The following is a 5078-nucleotide window of genomic DNA, read 5'->3' as shown; positions in this document are numbered from 1 at the left end:
GACGGTGGTAGCGGGTGCTGACGGCGGCGAGAGCAGAAAACGGAGACCCGCGGGAGTGCTGGCCTCTGAGGTGACGGCTGGGAGACAAGCGGGAACCTAAGACTACCCTAAGAGCGACAGTTCCGTTGCGTTTTCTCCTTCTCCTCCTCCTCCGGGTGCTGCTGCGGGGGAGATGCTGCGGCGTCGACGAGCCGGGCCAGGCAGAAGATATCGTTAAGGCTCCACAGAGGCGGAGGAGGTACCGCCGTGATCACAAGGTGCTGCACCACTCTGCCACCGCGAGCCGCGGCGTATCCAATCGCCTCCGCCAGCATCACGTGACCGCACGAGGGGGCGGAGGGGCCGGTGCGTCCCTTCCCCCGCCCGCGCGCACGAACGCTGTTGCGCAGGGATGCTGCAGGCGGGTAGCGGTGGGAGCTTGGTCCGCGCAGGCGCCCGCTGTATCTCGGTCTTAACAGCTCAGCCCTCCTCCGCTTATCTGCTGAGGAACACCTGAGTCCTTCAGGCTGCTTCTTTGGGGCAGCTTCCATATCCAACTCCCCTGCCTTCCTGCCAAGCATCTTGCCCTGCGGAGGAGTACTTGGTCTTTCCACCTGTGACCTCGCATCTGCCCGATATGTACAAGGAAACAGAACAGGGAAGAATGGGGTTTGGGTGTCCATACCTGCCACTCACCTCCATTTACCTTGTGTTCTTTGTACCTCCACCCTCAACAATACATGCGTGCATCGTGACTAGGATCTAAACAAGTGAAAGGATGTTTGTCTTCCATACTACAATAATGGAAAAAGACTTTTGTAGTTGTTATTGTTAAGTACCGTCGAGTCAGTTCCGACCCATAGCGACCCAGTATAGAGTTTACGAGGAGCAGCTGGTAAGCTGTAGGATACCCACTGGACTGCTAACTTCAGGGTCAGTTGTTCAAACCCACCAGTCACTCCACAAAAACCCTATCTATACAGGGTTGCTATAATTCTAACCTACTCGATAGCTCCTAACAACAACAATTAACAACTTAACAAAAAACTTGAATGAATGTCTGTGTCGTGTGTTCTGTAGACCATTTTAATATACATGAAATTAAAGCAATATAGTTTTGTTAAATTAGGCGATTAGGGGTTCAAAGTTCATGTGAACATATGGTTCAGGAGACAAAGAGCAATCTAGCAAAAAGAAAACACAAAGTACTTTTGGATTTAAAAAATTATTTAGATAAGAAGGTGAGAGGCAAAAAGGATAGTCTACCCCTGAAAAGCTACACAAATACACTACTTATAATTCATTATTAGATACTTACTGAGGTAAACAAGAGCTTTCCAAAAGTACAGTAACCTTTACACCTACTTATTTTTTAAACATGTTACCTACTTCTTGTTTAATCTTGTCACCTACTTGTTTAACCTTTTCTCCACATGATGGTTTAGGATGCTGCATTTAAAGGCAAATGAGTCAAGTGTGTGATTGACTCTGCCTTTTGACACTATTAAATTAGTGTGAATCCTCCCTTTAATTTTTTTTAATGTATTTTCCAATTGAATGATTATATATTCTTTACATTTAATATTAGAAGCATTCTAGAGGATAAGAATTGTTTTCGGCTCCTTGATGAAGATCCAGTTCTATAAACAGTAATTAATAGATTATAATTTACACTTTTTTCAGAGCATAATAAACACTTATAAATGGCAGGTGCTATATTTTAAGTGTCAGAAAGAGAAGGTAACTAAAAGTAACTGATTTATTGTAGAACTCAAGCCATCACAGTCTTTTACATGCTCTATACACAAAATTAACCAAATAAAATGTCAATTATGCATTGATCAAACAGTTTGGTCCTGTTAAAATTTCCTGGTTTGACATTACTGAATGTCAAGTTTCAATTCTAGTTCATGTGTTAAATAGCTTCTAGTAGCTTGTAAAAAAAAGATTCAGTAAAGTTTTTCCATTTGGGGACTAGATGGCGTGCCACACATTTACCTTGATGATCTGCCAAAGTTCAGGCCAGTTAGAACTTCAGTTAGAAATTTTTTGCTATTTCTATATTATGGAACACTGGGGAATAAATCAACATTCCACACATGTACCAGCCCTCAGAATCTTTACATGCTTAATACAGTGCAGTTATTAAAACAGCTTCAGAAATTTCCCCAGCCGGTCCTGTAGCTATAATAGCCGGTTTTAGTCCTTTAATTCACTAGGGGGCGCCTGTCACATATAACAAATCCTAGACAGATGACATATTTAAGTAGAGTGGTATGTTTATTTGCATTATTAACTGTCCAAATATACACTAAGATGCAAAGTCCTAGACAATCTACTCTGGAGCCTTATTACTTGGCATAAAGACTAATAGTCTAATACTCCAAATTCTTAAGTGCCTTCTAAATACCAATGGCTGACCAAAATCAAAGTCTGCCTAATCTGATGTGCAGAAAAGGATGAAGACCTGTATGTTTACTCACCTAGAATGACAGCCATCTAAGAAAGAGCTTTGTGGCATTGTAACAGAAAACAAAAACCAAAACAAAAGTGCCATCATAATTTGCAGTATTTTGAGAACAGAGGAGAAAAAATTCTTTGGTTATGATTATAATAAAATAATTATATAAAATATGAAAATATTTTCAAATGTCTTAAACACAGCCCATACATGCTATACAGCGTAAACTAAGCTATCCAGTTTTTCCCTACTGTTTTCACCTTTCAGTACTGGAAAACTTGTAAGCAATTGGTACTTTTACAAAGCAGTGAACCTGGGAGTCTGTTCATTTGGGAGTTAAAGCAAGTAATTTGAAAAAAAGAAGCATTTGTAGAACGACCCTAAATCTTCTTAAGTCTAGTAGATTATTGTTGTTGTTCTTAACTGCCCTCAAGTCTGTTCCAACTCATAGTGACACTCTATAGGGTTTCCAAGAAGTAGCTGGAGAGTTTGAACCACCAACCTTGTGGTTCAAACCTACATTGCCATCTTCTGCTTATCCCACAGAGCCACACCTGGATAGCAATTACTATTGTAACTGAATTTTTTCATTCTCTATAAACTGTAATTGTTTACCAAATTATACTTCTAGAAGATTTAGGGATTTTCAACAAACCGCACCACAGTCTGCCAGCTTGTTATAGTGGTAGCTTGCATTTTGCTGTGGTGCTGGCAGTTGTGCCATCATTATTTAAAATAACAATAGACCATTATTTAAAATAACAATCTGTCACCCATGGCAGACAGATTTCAGTTTCCAACTAAGATAGACTAGGAGGGAGAAGCAGCTTATTTCTGAATGTTTATCCACTGAAAACCTTATGAATGACAGTGAAACATTGCCATATATATTGCCAGAAAATGAAAATCTTATGAATAACACCAGAATGTTGATATAGTGTCAGAAGATGACACCCTCGAGTTAGAAGGCACTCAAAATGTGACTGGGAAGGGCTGCCACCTCAAAGTAGAGATAACTGTGATGATGAAAATAGAGTAAAACTTTCAGGACCTTCATCTGATGATGAGACACAACTCAAAATGAGAAATAAACATTCATAAATAATCTGAACAGGGAATGTACAAAGTATGAATCTAGGAAAATTCAAAGTTGTCAAAAATTAACTGGAATGCATAAAGATCAATATCTTAGGCATTAAAATGGACTGGTGTTCACCATTGTGAATATGACAAACATGGTTTACTATTCAGGAAACAAAAATCAAGAAGAATAACAGAGCAGAGCTTTCATCATCAAAAAAAAAAAAACATTTCAAGATTTATCTTAAAGTACAATTCTCTACATCTTATCTCGATTGGATAATATCCATATGCCCACAAGGAAGACCTCTATTACTCAAATTTACTCACCAACCACTAAAGCCAGTGATGATGACAATGAAAAATCATATGAATTTCTACAGACTGAAATTGAGCAAACATGCAATCAAGGTGTATTGATAACTGCTGGTGATTGGAATGCAAAAGTTGGAAACAAAGAGGAAGGACCAGTCATTGGAAATATCACCTTGATGATAGAAATGACACTGGAGATTGCATGATAGAACTTAGCAAGACAATGACATATTCATTGCAAATACCTTTTTTAAACAACATAAAATGTGACTATACACATGGACTTCACAAGATGGACTACACCAAAATCAAATTGACTACATCTGTGGGAAAAGATAGTGGAAAAACCCAGTATCATCAGCCAAAACAAGGCCAAGGGCATACTTTGGAACATATCATCAATTGCTTATATTCAAGTTCAGACTGATGCTAAAGAAAAAAAATTTAAGTCCACAAGAGTAAATATATGACCTTGAACATATTCTACCTGAATTTAGAGACTATCTCAATAACAGACTTGATGCATTGTACACTAAATGCCAAACACCAGAAGAGTTGTGGGATGAAATCAATAACATCACACAGGAAGAAAGCAAAATATCATTAAGAAGACAAGAAAGAAGGAAAAAACCAAAGTGTATGTCAGAAGAGACTCTGAAACTTGCTTTCCATCATACAGATGCTACAGCAAAAGGAAGAAATGAGGAGATTAAGAGATGGACAGAAAATTTCAAAGGGCAGCTTAGGAAGACAAAGTCAAGTATTATAATAAAATGTGCAAAGACCTGGAGTTAGAAAACCAAAAGGGAAGAACATGCTCACCATTTCTCAACTGAAATGACTGAAAAAAAATTTCAATCCTCAACTCGCAATATTGAGTGATGCAGAAAGCATCAAGGAAAAAAAAGATCGAAGAAATACACAGAGTCACTGTGTCAGAAAGAAATGGTCCATATTTAACCATTTCAAGAGGTAAAATATGATCAAGTGTAAATGGTACTGAAGGGTGAAGTCCAAGGTGCACTGAGAGCAAAGAACAAGGCTCTGGGAATTGATGGAATACAAATTGAAGTCTTTCAACAAACTGATGCAGTATCAGAGGCATTCACTCATCTATACATAGAAATTGGAAGACAGATACCTAGCCAACTGTTTGGAAAAGATCCATATTTGTGTCATTCCAAAGAGAGGTGTGGACAACATTGAGAAGTATGAGTATTCCAGAATAGTTAATTGTACTTCT

This window comes from Chrysochloris asiatica, unplaced genomic scaffold (assembly GCF_000296735.1).
Source record: "Chrysochloris asiatica unplaced genomic scaffold, ChrAsi1.0 scaffold00233, whole genome shotgun sequence".
Lineage (NCBI taxonomy): Eukaryota > Metazoa > Chordata > Mammalia > Afrosoricida > Chrysochloridae > Chrysochloris > Chrysochloris asiatica.
Note: the sequence above shows the minus strand (reverse complement) of the source record.